Source organism: Leuresthes tenuis, unplaced genomic scaffold (genome assembly GCF_036924035.1).
Source record: "Leuresthes tenuis unplaced genomic scaffold, fLeuTen1.0.hap1 SCAF_40, whole genome shotgun sequence".
In the NCBI taxonomy this organism is placed as follows: Eukaryota; Metazoa; Chordata; class Actinopteri; order Atheriniformes; family Atherinopsidae; genus Leuresthes; species Leuresthes tenuis.
Genome location: NW_027325394.1, coordinates 554,175 through 575,594, shown reverse-complemented (window position 1 = coordinate 575,594; position 21,420 = coordinate 554,175). Strand labels below are relative to the sequence as shown.

Sequence of the window (21,420 nt, the reverse complement as noted above, 5' to 3'; positions counted from 1 at the left end):
AAAACTGCTTTGTCATATTTTTCAGCAAGTATGGTCGGACATTCACACCTACTCACAGCCGAACACCTCCGCTCCCGCATTTGATGGTGTATAGTCGGGCATTCTCACCATTTCTCATCAGGTTTTTGCAAATTATGATCTGACATTCACACCTGCTTTTGATGATGTATGGTCAGGAATTATGGGTGGACATTCACACCTTCTTGCAGCTAAACACCTCCGCTCCCACTTATGATCATGTGCGGTTTGATATTCGAAAATTTTCTTTCATGTTTTCTAGCAATTATTGATGGACATTCAGACCTTCTTGCAGCTGAACCCCTCTGCTCCCGCTTTTGATGGTGTATAGTCGGGCTTTCAAGCCTTTTCTTCCCCGGTTTTTACAAATTATGGTTGGACATTCAGACCTTCTTTTAGCCGAAAACCTCCGCTCCCTCTTTTGATCATACATTGTCGGGCATTCGCACCTTTTCTTACCCGCTTTTTACAAAACATGGTCGGACTTTCACACCTTCTTGTAGCCGAACACATTCGCTCCCGCTATTGATTGTGTACAGTCGGGTATTTTAACCTTTTCTTACCCACTTTTTAGCAACTACGGTCGGACATTCACACCTTCTTATGGCGGAACACATCCGCTCCCTCTTTTGATGGTGTATGTTTGGGCATTCGAACCTTTTCTTACCCGCTTTTTACAAACTATGGTCGGACATTCAAACCTTCTTGTAGCCGAACACATCCAGTTCTGCTTTTGAGGATGTATGGTCGGACTTTCACACCTTTTAGTAGCCAAACAACTCCGCTCCCGCTATTGATTGTGTACTTTCGGGTATTTTAACCTTTTCTTTCCCGCTTTTTACCAATTATGGTCGGACATTCACACCTTCTTACAGCGGAACACCTCCGCTCCCTGTTTTGATCATTTATGGTCTGGCAATACTACCTTTTCTTAACCGTTTTTGAGTAATTATGGCTGGACATTCACAGCTTCTTGCATCCGAACACCTCTTCTCTGCTTTTGATGATGAATAGTCCGGCATTCTTACCTTTTCTAACACTTTTTTCAGTAATTATTGTCGGTCATTCACACCTTTCTCATCAGCTTTTTGCAAATTATGATCTGACATTCACACCTACTTGCAGCAAAACACCTCGGCTTCCGTTTTTGATGGTGTATATTTTGGCATTCGAACCTTTTCTTACCCACTTTTTACAAACTATGCTCGGACATTCACACCGTCTTACAGCGGAACACCTCCGCTCCCAATTTTGATGGTGTATGTTCGAGCATTCGAACTTTTTCTTACCCACTTTTTACAAGCTATGGTCGGACATTCAAACCTTCTTGTAGCAGAACACATCCACTTCTTCTTTTGATGATGTATGGTTAGGCATTCGCACCTTTTCTTACCCATTTTTCAGGAATTATGGGTGGAAATTCACACCTACTTGCAGTCGAACAGCTCTGCTCCCACTTTTGATTATGTTTGGTTGGATATTCGAACCTTTTCTTAACTGGTTTTTACAAACTTTGGTCGGCCATTCGCACCATCTTACAGCGGAACACCTCCGCTCCCTCTTTTGATGGTGTATTTTCGGGCATTCGCACCTTTTCTTACCCGCTTTTTACAAACTATGGTTGGACATTCAAACCTTCTTGTAGCCGAAAACCTCCACTCCCTCTTTTGATCATACATTGTCGGGCATTCGCACCTTTTCTTACCCGCTTTTTACAAACTATATTCGGAGATTCAAACCTTCTTGTAGCCAAACACATCCACTCCTGCTTTTGTTGATGTATGGTTGGGCATTCGAACCTACTTGTTGCCCGCTTTTCATTAATTATGGGTGGACATTCAGACCTACTTGCAGCCGAACACCTCGGATTCCGCTTTTGATGGTGTATATTTTTGCATTCGAACCTTTTCTTACCCGCTTTTTACAAACCATGGTCGGACTTTCACACCTTCTTTTAGCCGAACAACTCCGCTCCCGCTATTGATTGTGTAGAGTCGGGTATTTTAACCTTTTCTTACCCGCTTTTTACCAACTATGGTTGGACATTCACACCTTCTTACAGCGGAACACCTCCGCTCCCTCTTTTGATGGTGTATGTTCGGGCATTCGAACCTTTTCTTACCCGCTTTTTACAAACTATGCTCGGACATTCACACCTTCTTGCAGCGAAACACCTCCGCTCCCTCTTTTGATTGTGTATGTTCGGGCATTCAAACCTTTTCTTACCCGCCTTTTACAAACTATGGTCGGACATTCAAACCTTCTTGTGGCCGAACACATCCACTTCTGCTTTTGATGATGTATAGTTGGGCATTCACACCTTTTCTTACCCATTTTTCAGTAATTATTGGTGGACATTCAGACCTTCTTGCAGCTGAACACCTCTGCTCCCGCTTTTGATGGTGTATAGTCGGGCTTTCGAGGCTTTTCTTCAACGGTGTTTACAAATTATGGTTGGAAATTCAGACCTTGCAGCCGAACACCTCCGCTCCCTCTTTTGATCATACATTGTCGGACATTCGCACCTTGTCTTACCCGCGTTTTACAAACCATGGTCGGACATTCACAGCTTCCTCTCCACCATACTTGTATGGTGGGATATTCACACCCACTTGCATCCGAAGACCTCCGCCCCCACTTTTGTTGATATTTAGTCGGTCATTCACACCTAACCCGTTTTCTTGCAGCCAAACACCTCTGATCTCGCTTTTGATGATGTAAGATTGGGCATTCAGACCTTGCTTTTCCTGCTTTTCACCAACTATAGACGGACATTCACACCTTCTTGCAGCCGAACACTTCCGCTCCACCTTTTAGGTTTCTATCACACCTTTTTTTTCACCGCATTTTATAGATTACGGTTGGAAATTCTCAACCACTCATCCGAAGAGCTCTCCTCCCGCTTTTGTTAATATATTTGAACTTTAGTCAGACATTCACACCTACGTGCAGCCGAACACCACCTCTCTAGCTTTTGATGATGTATGGTCCGGCATTCCTACCGTTTCTAACACATTTTTCAGCAATTATGGTAGGACATTCGCAGCATCTTACAGCGGAACACCTCCGCTCCCTCTTTTGATGGTGTATGTTCGGGCATTCGAACTTTTTCTTACCCACTTTTTACAAACTATGGTCGGACATTCAAACCTTCTTGTAGCAGAACACATCCACTTCTTCTTTTGATGATGTATGGTTGGGCATTCGCACCTTTTCTTACCCATTTTTCAGGAATTATGGGTGGACATTCACACCTACTTGCAGTCGAACAGCTCTGCTCCCACTTTTGATTATGTTTGGTTGGATATTCGAACCTTTTCTTAACTGCTTTTTACAAACTTTGGTCGGACGTTCACACCTTCTTGCAGCCGAACACCTCCGCTTCCGCTTTTGATGGTATATATTCGGGCATTCGAACCTTTTCTTACCCGCTTTTTACCAACTATGGTCGGACATTCGCACCATCTTACAGCGGAACACCTCCACTCCCTCTTTTGATGGTGTATTTTCGGGCATTCGCACCTTTTCTTACCCGCTTTTTACAAACTATGGTTGGACATTCAAACCTTCTTGTAGCTGAAAATCTCCACTCCCTCTTTTGATCATACATTGTCGGGCATTCGCACCTTTTCTTACCCGCTTTTTACAAACTATGCTCGGACATTCAAACCTTCTTGTAGCCAAACACATCCACTCCTGCTTTTGTTGATGTATGGTTGGGCATTCGAACCTACTTCTTGCCCGCTTTTCATTAATTATGGGTGGACATTCACACCTACTTGCAGCCGAACACCTCGGCTTCCGCTTTTGATGGTGTGTATTTTTGCATTCGAACCTTTTCTTACCCGCTTTTTACAAACCATGGTCGGACTTTCACACCTTCTTTTAGCCGAACAACTCCGCTCCCGCTATTGATTGTGTAGAGTCGGGTATTTTAACCTTTTCTTACCCGCTTTTTACCAACTATGGTCGGACATTCACACCTTCTTACAGCGGAAAACCTCCGCTCCCTCTTTTGATGGTGTATGTTCTGGCATTCGAACCTTTTCTTACCCACTTTTTACAAACTATGGTCGGACATTCACACCTTCTTGCAGCGAAACACCTCCGCTCCCTCTTTTGATTGTGTATGTTCGGGCATTCAAACCTTTTCTTACCCGCCTTTTACAAACTATGGTCGGACATTCAAACCTTCTTGTGGCCGAACACATCCACTTCTGCTTGTGATGATGTATAGTTGGGCATTCACACCTTTTCTTATCCATTTCTCAGTAATTATTGGTGGACATTCAGACCTTCTTGCAGCTGAACACCTCTGCTCCCGCTTTTGATGGTGTATAGTCGGGCTTTCGAGGCTTTTCTTCAACGGTGTTTACAAATTATGGTTGGAAATTCAGACCTTGCAGCCGAACACCTCCGCTCCCTCTTTTGATCATACATTGTCGGGCATTCGCACCTTGTCTTACCCGCGTTTTACAAACCATGGTCGGACTTTCACACCTTCTTGTAGCCGAACAACTCCGCTCCCGCTATTGATTGTGTACAGTCGGGTATTTTAACCTTTTCTTACCCGCTTTTTACCAATTATGGTCGGACATTCACACCGTCTTACAGCGGAACACCTCCGCTTCCAATTTTGATGGTGTATGTTCGAGCATTCGAACTTTTTCTTACCCACTTTTTACAAGCTATGGTCGGACATTCAAACCTTCTTGTAGCAGAACACATCCACTTCTTCTTTTGATGATGTATGGTTGGGCATTCGCACCTTTTCTTACCCATTTTTCAGGAATTATGGGTGGAAATTCACACCTACTTGCAGTCGAACAGCTCTGCTCCCACTTTTGATTATGTTTGGTTGGATATTCGAACCTTTTCTTAACTGCTTTTTACCAACTATGGTTGGACATTCAAACCTTCTTGTAGCCGAAAACCTCCACTCCCTCTTTTGATCATACATTGTCGGGCATTCGCACCTTTTCTTACCCGCTTTTTACAAACTATATTCGGAGATTCAAACCTTCTTGTAGCCAAACACATCCACTCCTGCTTTTGTTGATGTATGGTTGGGCATTCGAACCTACTTGTTGCCCGCTTTTCATTAATTATGGGTGGACATTCAGACCTACTTGCAGCCGAACACCTCGGATTCCGCTTTTGATGGTGTATATTTTTGCATTCGAACCTTTTCTTACCCGCTTTTTACAAACCATGGTCGGACTTTCACACCTTCTTTTAGCCGAACAACTCCGCTCCCGCTATTGATTGTGTAGAGTCGGGTATTTTAACCTTTTCTTACCCGCTTTTTACCAACTATGGTTGGACATTCACACCTTCTTACAGCGGAACACCTCCGCTCCCTCTTTTGATGGTGTATGTTCGGGCATTCGAACCTTTTCTTACCCGCTTTTTACAAACTATGCTCGGACATTCACACCTTCTTGCAGCGAAACACCTCCGCTCCCTCTTTTGATTGTGTATGTTCGGGCATTCAAACCTTTTCTTACCCGCCTTTTACAAACTATGGTCGGACATTCAAACCTTCTTGTGGCCGAACACATCCACTTCTGCTTTTGATGATGTATAGTTGGGCATTCACACCTTTTCTTACCCATTTTTCAGTAATTATTGGTGGACATTCAGACCTTCTTGCAGCTGAACACCTCTGCTCCCGCTTTTGATGGTGTATAGTCGGGCTTTCGAGGCTTTTCTTCAACGGTGTTTACAAATTATGGTTGGAAATTCAGACCTTGCAGCCGAACACCTCCGCTCCCTCTTTTGATCATACATTGTCGGACATTCGCACCTTGTCTTACCCGCGTTTTACAAACCATGGTCGGACATTCACAGCTTCCTCTCCACCATACTTGTATGGTGGGATATTCACACCCACTTGCATCCGAAGACCTCCGCCCCCACTTTTGTTGATATTTAGTCGGTCATTCACACCTAACCCGTTTTCTTGCAGCCAAACACCTCTGATCTCGCTTTTGATGATGTAAGATTGGGCATTCAGACCTTGCTTTTCCTGCTTTTCACCAACTATAGACGGACATTCACACCTTCTTGCAGCCGAACACTTCCGCTCCACCTTTTAGGTTTCTATCACACCTTTTTTTTCACCGCATTTTATAGATTACGGTTGGAAATTCTCAACCACTCATCCGAAGAGCTCTCCTCCCGCTTTTGTTAATATATTTGAACTTTAGTCAGACATTCACACCTACGTGCAGCCGAACACCACCTCTCTAGCTTTTGATGATGTATGGTCCGGCATTCCTACCGTTTCTAACACATTTTTCAGCAATTATGGTAGGACATTCGCAGCATCTTACAGCGGAACACCTCCGCTCCCTCTTTTGATGGTGTATGTTCGGGCATTCGAACTTTTTCTTACCCACTTTTTACAAACTATGGTCGGACATTCAAACCTTCTTGTAGCAGAACACATCCACTTCTTCTTTTGATGATGTATGGTTGGGCATTCGCACCTTTTCTTACCCATTTTTCAGGAATTATGGGTGGACATTCACACCTACTTGCAGTCGAACAGCTCTGCTCCCACTTTTGATTATGTTTGGTTGGATATTCGAACCTTTTCTTAACTGCTTTTTACAAACTTTGGTCGGACGTTCACACCTTCTTGCAGCCGAACACCTCCGCTTCCGCTTTTGATGGTATATATTCGGGCATTCGAACCTTTTCTTACCCGCTTTTTACCAACTATGGTCGGACATTCGCACCATCTTACAGCGGAACACCTCCACTCCCTCTTTTGATGGTGTATTTTCGGGCATTCGCACCTTTTCTTACCCGCTTTTTACAAACTATGGTTGGACATTCAAACCTTCTTGTAGCTGAAAATCTCCACTCCCTCTTTTGATCATACATTGTCGGGCATTCGCACCTTTTCTTACCCGCTTTTTACAAACTATGCTCGGACATTCAAACCTTCTTGTAGCCAAACACATCCACTCCTGCTTTTGTTGATGTATGGTTGGGCATTCGAACCTACTTCTTGCCCGCTTTTCATTAATTATGGGTGGACATTCACACCTACTTGCAGCCGAACACCTCGGCTTCCGCTTTTGATGGTGTGTATTTTTGCATTCGAACCTTTTCTTACCCGCTTTTTACAAACCATGGTCGGACTTTCACACCTTCTTTTAGCCGAACAACTCCGCTCCCGCTATTGATTGTGTAGAGTCGGGTATTTTAACCTTTTCTTACCCGCTTTTTACCAACTATGGTCGGACATTCACACCTTCTTACAGCGGAAAACCTCCGCTCCCTCTTTTGATGGTGTATGTTCTGGCATTCGAACCTTTTCTTACCCACTTTTTACAAACTATGGTCGGACATTCACACCTTCTTGCAGCGAAACACCTCCGCTCCCTCTTTTGATTGTGTATGTTCGGGCATTCAAACCTTTTCTTACCCGCCTTTTACAAACTATGGTCGGACATTCAAACCTTCTTGTGGCCGAACACATCCACTTCTGCTTGTGATGATGTATAGTTGGGCATTCACACCTTTTCTTATCCATTTCTCAGTAATTATTGGTGGACATTCAGACCTTCTTGCAGCTGAACACCTCTGCTCCCGCTTTTGATGGTGTATAGTCGGGCTTTCGAGGCTTTTCTTCAACGGTGTTTACAAATTATGGTTGGAAATTCAGACCTTGCAGCCGAACACCTCCGCTCCCTCTTTTGATCATACATTGTCGGGCATTCGCACCTTGTCTTACCCGCGTTTTACAAACCATGGTCGGACTTTCACACCTTCTTGTAGCCGAACAACTCCGCTCCCGCTATTGATTGTGTACAGTCGGGTATTTTAACCTTTTCTTACCCGCTTTTTACCAATTATGGTCGGACATTCACACCGTCTTACAGCGGAACACCTCCGCTTCCAATTTTGATGGTGTATGTTCGAGCATTCGAACTTTTTCTTACCCACTTTTTACAAGCTATGGTCGGACATTCAAACCTTCTTGTAGCAGAACACATCCACTTCTTCTTTTGATGATGTATGGTTGGGCATTCGCACCTTTTCTTACCCATTTTTCAGGAATTATGGGTGGAAATTCACACCTACTTGCAGTCGAACAGCTCTGCTCCCACTTTTGATTATGTTTGGTTGGATATTCGAACCTTTTCTTAACTGCTTTTTACAAACTTTGGTCGGACGTTCACACCTTCTTGCAGCCGAACACCTCCGCTTCCGCTTATGATGGTATATATTCGGGCATTCGAACCTTTTCTTACCCGCTTTTTACCAACTATGGTCGGACATTCGCACCATCTTACAGCGGAACACCTCCGCTCCCTCTTTTGATGGTGTATGTTCGGGCATTCGCACCTTTTCTTACCCGCTTTTTACAAACTATGGTTGGACATTCAAACCTTCTTGTAGCCGAAAACCTCCACTCCCTCTTTTGATCATACATTGTCGGGCATTCGCACCTTTTCTTACCGCTTTTTGCAAACTATGCTCGGACATTCAAACCTTCTTGTAGCCAAACACATCCACTCCTGCTTTTGTTGATGTATGGTTGGGCATTCGAACCTACTTGTTGCCCGCTTTTCATTAATTATGGGTGGACATTCAGACCTACTTGCAGCCGAACACCTCGGCTTCCGCTTTTGATGGTGTATATTTTTGCATTCGAACCTTTTCTTACCCGCTTTTTACAAACCATGGTCGGACTTTCACACCTTCTTTTAGCCGAACAACTCCGCTCCCGCTATTGATTGTGTAGAGTCGGGTATTTTAACCTTTTCTTACCCGCTTTTTACCAACTATGGTTGGACATTCACACCTTCTTACAGCGGAACACCTCCGCTCCCTCTTTTGATGGTGTATGTTCGGGCATTCGAACCTTTTCTTACCCGCTTTTTACAAACTATGCTCGGACATTCACACCTTCTTGCAGCGAAACACCTCCGCTCCCTCTTTTGATTGTGTATGTTCGGGCATTCAAACCTTTTCTTACCCGCCTTTTACAAACTATGGTCGGACATTCAAACCTTCTTGTGGCCGAACACATCCACTTCTGCTTTTGATGATGTATAGTTGGGCATTCACACCTCTTCTTACCCATTTTTCAGTAATTATTGGTGGACATTCAGACCTTCTTGCAGCTGAACACCTCTGCTCCCGCTTTTGATGGTGTATAGTCGGGCTTTCGAGGCTTTTCTTCAACGGTGTTTACAAATTATGGTTGGAAATTCAGACCTTGCAGCCGAACACCTCCGCTCCCTCTTTTGATCATACATTGTCGGACATTCGCACCTTGTCTTACCCGCGTTTTACAAACCATGGTCGGACATTCACAGCTTCCTCTCCACCATACTTGTATGGTGGGATATTCACACCCACTTGCATCCAAAGACCTCCGCCCCCACTTTTGTTGATATTTAGTCGGTCATTCACACCTTACCCGTTTTCTTGCAGCCAAACACCTCTGATCTCGCTTTTGATGATGTAAGATTGGGCATTCAGACCTTGCTTTTCCTGCTTTTCACCAACTATAGACGGACATTCACACCTTATTGCAGCCGAACACTTCCGCTCCACCTTTTAGGTTTCTATCACACCTTTTTTTTCACCGCATTTTATAGATTATGGTTGGAAATTCTCAACCACTCATCCGAAGACCTCTCCTCCCGCTTTTGTTAATATATTTGAACTTTGGTCAGACATTCACACCTACTTGCAGCCGAACACCACCTCTCTAGCTTTTGATGATGTATGGTCCGGCATTCTTACCGTTTCTAACACATTTTTCAGCAATTATGGTAGGACATTCACACCTTCTTGCAGCTGAACACCTCCTCTCCCACTTATGATCATGTGCAGATTGATTTTCGAAAATTTTCTTTCATGTTTTCTAGCAATTAATGATGGACATTTAGACCTTCTTGCAGCTGAACACCTCCGCTCCCGCTTTTGATCATACATTGTCAGGCATTCGAACCTTGTCTTACAAACTTTAGTCAAACATTCACACCTTTTTGCAGCCGAACACAGTTTTTTTCAGCCGAACTTGGGCATTCGAACCTTTTCATACCCACTTTTTACCAACTATGGTCGGACATTCAAACCTTCTTGTAGCCGAACACATCCAGTCCTGCTTTTGATGATGTATGTTCAGGCATTCGAACCTTTTCTTACCAGCTTTTTACAAACTATGCTCGGACATTCAAACCTTCTTGTAGCCGAACACATCCACTCCTGCTTTTGATGATGTATGGTATGGCATTCGAACCTACTTGTTGCCCGCTTTTCATTAATTATGGGTGGACATTCACACCTTGTCGCAGCCAAACACCTCCGCTCCCTGTTTTGATCATGTATGGTTGGACATTCGCACCTTTTCTCACCCGCTTTTTGCACACTATGGTCGGCCATTCACAGCTTCCTCTCCACCATACTTCTATGGTGGGATATTCACACCCACTTGCATCCGAAGACCTCCGCCCCCACTTTTGTTGATATTTAGTCGGTCATTCGCACCTTACCCACTTTTGGCAAACTATGGCCTTCTTGCAGCCAAAAACCTCTGATCTCGCTTTTGATGATGTAAGGTTGGGCATTCAGACCTTGCTTCACCTGCTTTTCACCAAATATAGTCGGACATTCACACCTTCTTGCAGCCGAACACTTCCGCTCCACCTTTTAGTTTTCTATGGGGCATTCACACCTTTTTTTTCACCGCATTTTATAAAAACACCACAGGAACACCGTATTGAGGCTTTGTTCTGACCGCTCATTCGGTGTCGCGTTTCTTTCAAGCAATTCGCCTGGTTAGCCCGCACTCGGCTCGCTCCCAGAGCCGTGTTAAAGTCTACTGCGCATTCACTCTCTTTTCTCAGCAGACTAAAAGAAAGTTTCATCTTGGGCTCCCTGAAACCTCCATCCTGCACCGCTGTTTGCTTTTTCACAAGAGCAGAGGAGAGCGCACCGTTCCCAGGGGCACTACAGTACCGGGTCGATGCTTGGAGTGAACGGAGCAAGCTCCTTTTTCAACTCCTATTGATACAAATCCATTTAATATGTAGTCCTCGCATAGAGGACACATCAGACATTAAACTGATAAGAACAGATACTACACTTGATCTTAGCCAAAAGGCCGAGAAGCGATAACTGTCCACTGGTTCACGTCCGAGGGCCCTTCCTGGCACAATGCGCACTTGTAGCGGTGTTCTTTTTATGGCCATAGTGTCACTTTGCACCTCGGCCCACCCGCTGCACTGAGCACTCTTCAGCCCTTTTAAATGGTATAACTTTACACTACCGCACGCTCCAGCGAGCACCATTCAAGCAACAACTTTGCACTCCAGCTTCGAACATTGGCACAGTCGCAACAAGTAAGGCGACTCTACTCAGAGAAGTCACTCTGCACAGTAACAAGATTTCTTTTGCACAGACAGAAAGGGCTTCATCCGCAAAGGTAAAGCCTGCCAAAAATAGAAACAACTCATTAGTGCTGCTCAACGTTGTACTTTGCAGTAAAAGAAAGAGCAAATCTAAAGATTCAGGAATCCGAGAATAAGCTTACTTCCATGAGTTCTTCACGATTTCGGATTTTGCTATAAAATGAATTCCTTCACTCAAACTAAATTAAAACTGCTAAACCGCTAATCTGTTACATGCAAGGCAGATGTCAAATTCACCGAAATAGGATCTAAGGGTATTTGGCCTGTAGCAGCTTCGGTAAAAGAGTATAAGTTGAAGAGTTTGTGAATAAAGGTGTGCACACACATAGTGAGTTGTAGGAAAATAGGCAGGGAGCAATGCCGGCTGGGGTATAGGTTCTTGTATGTTGTCTGACTGTTTGATTTGAATGTGTTGTGTAAGTGTCCTGTTGAATGTTACATGTTTGGGCTTTGACACGCTTCACTGTGGTTGTTAACTGTGTGGTGTGTCCTGAAATGTTATATGTTTGGGCTGTGTGACATGCTTAATGCTTTTCAGTAGCAACCCACTTATTCATATATAGCAACTGACAACATAAGAAGTCCGGACATACTTTGATAGTAGTTGTAGAAGTATCCTTATTGATAATAGATAAACTAATTCATAGTGATAGAACAGTAGATGAACAGGTGCCTGCACATGTCTCATGAAAATAAAATGGGTGTATGATTGCTGACGGCAGAGCAATACTGCCAAACTTATGAGTTCTTGTGGCAAACTTGATTCAGTGTCTTGACGTGTATACGCTGTTTCGCTGACTTGTCACAAGAAACAAAGTGTGTTTGATAAGATCCGACCATTTTATTACGGGAGGATCAGTATATATGGATTCTGATGTGACTGATAAACTCATTCGTATCTTAAGCATAATCTAATACGTGAGACAACGCCCTGGCACACAATCAAAAAAAAAAAAAGAGAGAGCGGTTTTGTGTCCCCACAGTCCATAATGTAGAAAAGAGAGAAAAAAGCCTTTCTGATTTGTTGTGTGTGCTCACAGTGCAGAGTGTAGAGAAAAGAGAGAAAAGAAAGCCGTTTTGGTGTCACGGGTGTTGTGACTTACACACACACATTTCTGAATTGAGAAAGGAAATTATTTTAGAGGAAGCACTAGAGTTTAGATCCCACATTTGTTGATAGGCATTCATTTAATTTTTCTTTCAATCAGTTTTAAAGTGAATACTAACTGAGAAATGAAAAAGGTGAAGAGTTTAGAAGCTTGGTTCAAGAGCAAAACTTGGTTTATGATCAGCTGAGTCTCTAAACAGAACAGCAAAGGGCTTCATCGAACATTTAAAAAAGATTCAGATTGTTAGAATATCCAGAATTTATAGGAATGGTGGTGATTACTCTTATTTTCTACAATGGAAATAACTGCACCATGTCTGTTTTATGAATTTAAGGGGCTAAAAAGTTTTGTTCTCGTTTTTCTATGATTAACCGAATGTATGTGAGAGTCCAAACAGACAGAAGGGTTACGGCCGAGCGCTGGACCTTCCAAAAAAGATGAGACAGGCTGGACCCGTGCCATACTAGTTAAGGCCTGCCTGTGGATTACAGGTTCTTTAAACTCTCACACACACAAACTCACACACGTTCGCACACATACACCCATACACACACACATTCTTGAACTTGCTGCAAGATTAAACCTTTGCATTAACTGACTCCAGCAACTCTGAGTCTCATTGAGAGACTTTTCTCAACAATTGGGTCCTCAAACCAGATCTCAACGTTTTTTCCGCTGTCCAGGGTCGGAGCTGAAACCGTGCACGGGGGAGTCCAGTACTCCTAATGAAAGACCCCCTGCTGAATTGCGGTAATTAGGGGCCAGTGTCCACTGAAAGGGGAAAAAGGGACGAGATCGTACTTTTGAATCAATGGCCAGAAGCCATTGGCAGTGCAGGCATCAACAATAATGGTGTTATTTCACCCATTAACACTTAAGGTACCTCATGCAGTGGCTGTGATATGGTTACTTAACAAAATATCTTTACCAGACATCTCTCCTACATAACAGTTCTTCTTTCACAGCCACACCTTGTTGTCGAGAGATGTGCTACACTTAATCCATCCACACTGCTACCTACCCCACAGATGGAAAGCCTCATGATTGCATGTCAGAAATAACCATCAGTGTTTTACCCAGGCCAGACTTAACTGATATATGTTATGAAAATGCAGAAATAACTATATTTATTCAACAGATCAAAGAAAAAAACCCTGATGGCACAAATGCTACAGGATTTGCAGTAGTAACAGAAACTGAAGTTTTCTTAAAACAACCACTACCAAAAAATTACTCTGTTCAAGCAGTCGAATTGGTAGCTTTAACTGAAGCTTGTAAATTAAATAACAAAAAGGTTGTTAACGTTTACACTGACAGTCAGTATGCCTTCTCAACTGTACATGTGTTAACACAGCATTGGAAAAACAGGTATGTTGACATCCACAGCTAAATGTATAAACTACAAATATTTTAGCATTATTAGATGTTATTCAATTGCCATCTACAATAGACTCGTATGAATGACCGGAAGGAAAACCATACTGCCAAAGAATTTGTTTAAATATGCTGCAGTATTGAGCCACGGACCATGTCATGTCTCAACAGGAGGGATGGAAGCAATAATGAACCAGGTTTTTACAGCATATGGTTTTACTAATTATTAAAAACATTTTTTTAGAATAAATAAATGAATAAAGTTTTGTCTAGCAGGTCAAATATGTGCAAAATACATTCCACAGGGCAATCTAAGACCAAAACGAAGATAATTCCCTAAGCCAGTGTATCTTTTTCAACATATTTGTTTGGATTTCATTATTTCATTATTTTGTAGATTTCATTGAACTAAATTAATGTTAAGGGAAACGATTCTGCTCAGTGACAACAGAGGTTTTTACCAAATGGTCTGAAATATTTCCATGTGCACAAGCAGATGCACTCTCAGTAGCAAAATCACGCGTAAAATAACTAATTTCTAGATTTGAAATTCCTGAAAAGATCTTCAGTGATAATTTGACACACTTTGTAAACAATGTCATCTCACTGATGGCAAAGAACTTAAAATAGACCTTAGAAACCACTGTGATATAGAAGGTTTCGCTAACACATTGGAATTGTTTTACTATTTACATATGCATGTGCAGTGAAGAATTGCTTGCTGCTGATAAATGCAAAGAAGAACAGCTTACACATAAATGCTCACATATAGGCTGCTGAATGCAATGAAGACCTGCTTATCCAGTAAAGTTCAATGTCAATGTGTAATATTCAATTAGGATTTGCAAAACAGTGAAGTTAAACAATGAATGGGTCCATAGTCGGTATGAGAAGACTACAGGAATATTTACCTGGGTGTACGTTCAAACAGAGATGAGAAAATTGCGATAAATTATTGTTTGTTTGTTTGTTAGTATGTATATGAATGTTATGTGTATAAACTGTGTTGAGTTGTAGTTACTCAGTAGTGTCTCAGTGAAACAACCGACGGGGGAAGCCTTGCGTTGACAACAAAAGCAGTGTTTTACTGATCAGTCAAGTTGCTCCAGTGTACTCCATACAAACTGGTTGGCTACTGAAGGGATAGAAAATGGGGAATACTTGTTTTAAAGCAAACAAGGAATTAGATGGGAAAAATACATGTTTTAACGGGACCCAGACAATATTAAATACTCAGACAGATGGGAGAAGAAGTGTAGTTTTGTAGGAAATCACAAAATTATTACATAAAATGAGTGAAATCAATTGAAGAATGCCTTTCTGAAGAGCTGTTTACCACAGATGAGCAGCTTTGCGACCAAGCACATCGTAGATCGCTTTACTGCCAAAATGATCTAGTTTAATGGATTGGTTTAGACATTTATAACAGCATTTTAAGAACAAAGAGAGAAACAAAAAGGGACAACGCTTCATGGTGGAAGGTGATGTATAAATAACTGTGTATATGATGAAGGAGAGACCATTTGAGCAGCACAGCCATTTCGCAGCACAGGGACAGCAGTCCAAGTTAAAGGATCTCCCATGTGGTATCACCTGTCACACTGTGTCAAGGCATCAAAAGAAGAAAAAATCACCAAACTCAAGGACAAAGAGACGAAGACTCCGGTGAACGAAGAGAGAGGACTTACAAACCAGAAATACAAAAGGATGCTCGATATCAAGATCCAGAAGAAGAGGCTAACAATGCCACGAACACTTACGATGCTGGGAATGATGCCAGCAATGAACAGAGAAGAAGATTCAGTGTCATCAATCTGCAACACGTGCCTCTAATGAGGGGGTGAATATAGAATCCTCAACGATTACAACGTCTCTGGGAACTGTGACAACAACAAGGTTTAAACCATTTTGATATATATTGTAACCTATTGGCTAAGGAATAGTGCTGAAAATGAGGTAAATCTAATTCACCACTGTCCTTGGTCTTCTGTAGGGTTTTTAAACTAATACGTGGTGGTTTGTTTTTCCACAGAAATTTGGAGATGCATGAATCTAGTGACTTAAACCAAGTAGCAGATGGTTTTATGGGGATCATTGAGAACAAATAGTTAACTTTTGGTAGTATCATCATTTTAATGGTTGTAACTCTCCCCATAAGTGATATAGGTAAGGACTTCCAACGAGAGAGATCGTCCTCTACTCTCTTTACTAATTGCACATAATCCATCTGTACTTATCAGTTTAATATGTGATATGTCTATGCAAGGACTACATATTAAATGGATTTTTATCAATAGGAGTTGAAAAAGGAGCTTGCTCCGTTCACTCCAAGCATCGACCCGGTGCTGCAGTGCCGCTGGGAACGGTGCGCTCTCCTCTGCTCTTGTGAAAAAGCTAACAGCGGTGCAGGATGGAAGTTTCTTTTAGTCTGCTGAGAAAAAAGAGTCAATGCGAAGTAGACTTTAACACGGCTCTGGGAGCGAGCCGAGTGCGGGCTAACCAGGAGAAATGCTTGAAAGAAACGCGACACCGAATGAGCGGTCAGAACAAAGCCTCAATACGGTGTTCCTGTGGTGTTTTTATAAAATGCGGTGAAAATAAAGGTGTGAATGCCCCATAGAAAACTAAAAGGTGGAGCGGAAGTGTTCGGCTGCAAGAAGGTGTGAATGTCCGACTATATTTGGTGAAAAGCAGGTGAAGCAAGGTCTGAATGCCCAACCTTACATCATCAAAAGCGAGATCAGAGGTTTTTGGCTGCAAGAAGGCCATAGTTTGCCAAAAGCGGGTAAGGTGCGAATGACCGACTAAATATCAACAAAAGTGGGGGCGGAGGTCTTCGGATGCAAGTGGGTGTGAATATCCCACCATACAAGTATGGTGGAGAGGAAGCTGTGAATGGCCGACCATAGTTTGCAAAAAGCGGGTGAGAAAAGGTGCGAATGTCCAACCATACATGATCGAAACAGGGTGTTTGGCTGCGACAAGGTGTGAATGTCCACCCATAATTAATGAAAAGCGGGCAATAAGTAGGTTCGAATGCCATACCATACATCATCAAAAGCAGGAGTGGATGTGTTCGGCTACAAGAAGGTTTGAATGTCCGAGCATAGTTTGTAAAAAGCGGGTAAGAAAAGGTTCGAATGCCCGAACATACACCATCAAAAGAGGGAGCGGAGGTGTTCCGCTGTAAGACGGTGTGAATGTCCGACCATAGTTGGTAAAAAGTGGGTATGAAAAGGTGCGAATGCCCAAATTCGGCTGCAAAAAACTGTGTTCGGCTGCAAAAAGGTGTGAATGTTCGACTAAAGTTTGTAAAAAGCGGGTAAGACAAGGTGCGAATGCCTGACAATGTATGATCAAAAGCGGGAGCGGAGGTGTTCAGCTGCAAGAAGGTCTAAATGTCCATAATTAATTGCTAGAAAACATGAAAGAAAATTTTCGAAAATCAATCCGCACATGATCATAAGTGGGAGAGGAGGTGTTCAGCTGCAAGAAGGTGTGAATATCCTACCATAATTGCTGAAAAATGTGTTAGAAACGGTAAGAATCCCGGACCATACCTCATCAAAAGCTAGAGAGGTGGTGTTCGGCTACAAGTAGGTGTGAATGTCTGACTAAAGTTCAAATATATTAACAAAAGCGGGAGGAGAGGTCTTCGGATGAGTGGTTGAGAATTTCCAATCATAATCTATAAAATGCGGTGAAAAAAAAGGTGTGATAGAAACCTAAAAGGTGGAGCGGAAGTGTTCGGCTGCAAGAAGGTGTGAATGTCCATCTATAGTTGGTGAAAAGCAGGAAAAGCAAGGTCTGAATGCCCAATCTTACATCATCAAAAGCGAGATCAGAGGTGTTTGGCGGCAAGAAAACGGGTAAGGTGTGAATGACCGACTAAATATCAACAAAAGTGGGGGCGGAGATCTTCGGATGCAAGTGGGTGTGAATATCCCACCATACAAGTATGGTGGAGAGGAAGCTGTGAATGGCCGACCATAGTTTGCAAAAAGCGGGTGAGAAAAGGTGCGAATGTCCAACCATACATGATCAAAACAGGGAGCGGAGGTGTTTGGCTGTGACAAGGTGTGAATGTCCACCCATAATTAATGAAAAGCGGGCAACAAGTAGGTTCGAATGCCCAACCATACATCAACAAAAGCAGGAGTGGATGTGTTTGGCTACAAGAAGGTTTGAATGTCCGAGCATAGTTTGTAAAAAGCGGGTAAGAAAAGGTGCGAATGCCCGACAAAGTATGATCAAAAGAGGGAGTGGAGGTTTTCGGCTACAAGGTTTGAATGTACGACCATAGTTTGTAAAAAGCGGGTAAGAAAAGGTGCGAATGCCCGAACATACACCATCAAAAGAGGGAGCGGAGGTGTTACACTTGAAAGACGGTGTGAATGTCCGACCATAGTTGGTAAAAAGTGGGTAAGAAAAGGTTCGAATGCCCGAATATATACCATCAAAAGCGGAAGCGGAGGTGTTCGGCTGCAAGAAGGTGTGAACGTCCGACCAAAGTTTGTAAAAAGCAGTTAAGAAAAGGTTCGAATATCCAACCAAACATAATCAAAAGTGGGAACAGAGCTGTTCGACTGCAAGTAGGTGTGAATATCCACCCATAATTCCTGAAAAATGGGTAAGAAAAGGTGCGAATGCCCAACCATACATCATCAAAAGAAGAAGTGGATGTGTTCTGCTACAAGAAGGTTTGAATGTCCGACCATAGTTTGTAAAAAGTGGGTAAGAAAAAGTTCGAATGCCCGAACATACACCATCAAAAGAGGGAGCGGAGGTGTTCCGCTGTAAGATGCTGCGAATGTCCGACCATAGTTGGTAAAAAGCGGGTAAGAAAAGGTTAAAAAACCGGACTGTACACAATCAATAGCGGGAGCGGAGTTGTTCGGCTACAAGAAGGTGTGAAAGTCCGACCATGGTTTGTAAAAAGCGGGTAAGACAAGGTGCGAATGCCCGACAATGTATGATCAAAAGAGGGAGCGGAGTGTTTCGGCTGCAAGGTCTGAATTTCCAACCATAATTTGTAAACACCGTTGAAGAAAAGGCTCGAAAGCCCGACTATACACCATCAAAAGCGGGAGCGGAGGTGTTCAGCTGCAAGAAGGTCTGAATGTCCACCAATAATTACTGAAAAATGGGTAAGAAAAGGTGTGAATGCCCAACTATACATCATCACAAGCAGAAGTGGATGTGTTCGGCCACAAGAAGGTTTGAATGTCCGACCATAGTTTGTAAAAGGCGGGTAAGAAAAGGTTCGAATGCCCGAACATACACAATCAAAAGCGGGAGCGGAGGTGTTCAGCTGCAAGAAGGTCTGAATGTCCACCAATAGTTACTGAAAAATGGGTAAGAAAAGGTGTGAATGCCCAACTATACATCATCACAAGCAGAAGTGGATGTGTTCGGCCACAAGAAGGTTTGAATGTCCGACCATAGTTTGTAAAAGGCGGGTAAGAAAAGGTTCGAATGCCCGAACATACACAATCAAAAGAGGGAGCGGAGGTGTTGTAGAAGTATCCTTATTGATAATAGATAAACTAATTCATAGTGAGTTTATCCTTACATACCGACTATGGACCCATTCATTGTTTAACTTCACTGTTTTGCAAATCCTAATTGAATATTACACATTGACATTGAACTTTACTGGATAAGCAGGTCTTCATTGCATTCAGCAGCCTATATGTGAGCATTTATGTGTAAGCTGTTCTTCTTTGCATTTATCAGCAGCAAGCAATTCTTCACTGCACATGCATATGTAAATAGTAAAACAATTCCAATGTGTTAGCGAAACCTTCTATATCACAGTGGTTTCTAAGGTCTATTTTAAGTTCTTTGCCATCAGTGAGATGACATTGTTTACAAAGTGTGTCAAATTATCACTGAAGATCTTTTCAGGAATTTCAAATCTAGAAATGAGTTATTTTACGTGTGATTTTGCTACTGAGAGTGCATCTGCTTGTGCACATGGAAATATTTCAGACCATTTGGTAAAAACCTCTGTTGTCACTGAGCAGAATCGTTTCCCTTAACATTAATTTAGTTCAATGAAATCTACAAAATAATGAAATAATGAAATCCAAACAAATATGTTGAAAAAGATACACTGGCTTAGGGAATTATCTTCGTTTTGGTCTTAGATTGCCCTGTGGAATGTATTTTGCACATATTTGACCTGCTAGACAAAACTTTATTCATTTATTTATTCTAAAAAAATGTTTTTAATAATTAGTAAAACCATATGCTGTAAAAACCTGGTTCATTATTGCTTCCATCCCTCCTGTTGAGACATGACATGGTCCGTGGCTCAATACTGCAGCATATTTAAACAAATTCTTTGGCAGTATGGTTTTCCTTCCGGTCATTCATACGAGTCTATTGTAGATGGCAATTGAATAACATCTAATAATGCTAAAATATTTGTAGTTTATACATTTAGCTGTGGATGTCAACATACCTGTTTTTCCAATGCTGTGTTAACACATGTACAGTTGAGAAGGCATACTGACTGTCAGTGTAAACGTTAACAACCTTTTTGTTATTTAATTTACAAGCTTCAGTTAAAGCTACCAATTTGACTGCTTGAACAGAGTAATTTTTTGGTAGTGGTTGTTTTAAGAAAACTTCAGTTTCTGTTACTACTGCAAATCCTGTAGCATTTGTGCCATCAGGGTTTTTTTCCTTGATCTGTTGAATAAATATAGTTATTTCTGCATTTTCATAACATATATCAGTTAAGTCTGGCCTGGGTAAAACACTGATGGTTATTTCTGGCTTTCCATCTGTGGGGTAGGTAGCAGTGTGGATGGATTAAGTGTAGCACATCTCTCGACAACAAGGTGTGGCTGTGAAAGAAGAACTGTTATGTAGGAGAGATGTCTGGTAAAGATATTTTGTTAAGTAACCATATCACAGCCACTGCATGAGGTACCTTAAGTGTTAATGGGTGAAATAACACCATTATTGTTGATGCCTGCACTGCCAATGGCTTCTGGCCATTGATTCAAAAGTACGATCTCGTCCCTTTTTCCCCTTTCAGTGGACACTGGCCCCTAATTACCGCAATTCAGCAGGGGGTCTTTCATTAGGAGTACTGGACTCCCCCGTGCACGGTTTCAGCTCCGACCCTGGACAGCGGAAAAAACGTTGAGATCTGGTTTGAGGACCCAATTGTTGAGAAAAGTCTCTCAATGAGACTCAGAGTTGCTGGAGTCAGTTAATGCAAAGGTTTAATCTTGCAGCAAGTTCAAGAATGTGTGTGTGTATGGGTGTATGTGTGCGAACGTGTGTGAGTTTGTGTGTGTGAGAGTTTAAAGAACCTGTAATCCACAGGCAGGCCTTAACTAGTATGGCACGGGTCCAGCCTGTCTCATCTTTTTTGGAAGGTCCAGCGCTCGGCCGTAACCCTTCTGTCTGTTTGGACTCTCACATACATTCGGTTAATCATAGAAAAACGAGAACAAAACTTT

General features: G+C 42.4%; 1 non-coding gene and 1 pseudogene across 1 annotated transcript; one reads left to right on the top strand and one right to left on the bottom strand.

Moving 5' to 3' along the window:
- Window positions 1-10,973: 10,973 nt before the first annotated feature.
- LOC140285437 (U2 spliceosomal RNA) lies at window positions 10,974-11,164 on the bottom strand. The gene has a single exon (XR_011910476.1). It is a non-coding gene; the product is annotated as a U2 spliceosomal RNA (small nuclear RNA).
- A 4,977-nt stretch (window positions 11,165-16,141) lies between these two features.
- LOC140285399 (U2 spliceosomal RNA) lies at window positions 16,142-16,318 on the top strand (annotated as a pseudogene).
- Window positions 16,319-21,420: the final 5,102 nt, after the last annotated feature.